The 554-nt window shown below is 37.4% G+C and overlaps 1 long non-coding RNA gene across 1 annotated transcript in view; it reads left to right on the top strand.

The window, feature by feature from the left end:
- Nucleotides 1–554, top strand: part of LOC115947848 — a 15,765-nt gene that overhangs the window by 14,264 nt on the left and 947 nt on the right. The window lies entirely within an intron of this gene.

A 554-nucleotide genomic window follows, 5' to 3' on the forward strand; every position in this document is an offset into this window, starting at 1 on the left:
CAGGGCGGTGCAGCTGGTCCCCGATGCTCCAGCACTGAACTGCAAATCATTCCCCCCCTCAAAAGCTAGTGGCTCTGAAAAGGTGTCTTCCTCATAACTTTTGCTTAGAGATGCAAAATACAGGTTTTTTCTTGGCCATAATAATTTAGCGGACCAAATTCATTAAAGAGGTTTGTGTTCTACAATCCCGTGGGATGATTTTAATCGACGGTGAAATGTTTTTTGACTTGGCAGTGTAACAGTGGGGATTTGACTCATCAAGATGTAAATTAAGAGTGAGCAGAGAAAAAATGTTTCCCTGCATACATCTGAATGTATATTTCCTCCTTTTAATAGATTAATTAATATTACTTCTCAGTCATAAATTAATAAGTGTTCTAGAGTGAACTGAAGGAAGAGTAACCAAAATGATTAGTGTATTAAATGGCTAATGTATCATCCAGATACCTTCAGTATCTCTAATGTACATCTGAATAGATAGAAATGAAAGTATTTGGGTGATGAAATGCGTGTGCTTGTGGCTTTGGAGATTTGCAATGTGCAAATGTAATAGT

This window comes from Geospiza fortis, unplaced genomic scaffold (assembly GCF_000277835.1).
Source record: "Geospiza fortis unplaced genomic scaffold, GeoFor_1.0 scaffold194, whole genome shotgun sequence".
NCBI classification, from domain to species: Eukaryota; Metazoa; Chordata; class Aves; order Passeriformes; family Thraupidae; genus Geospiza; species Geospiza fortis.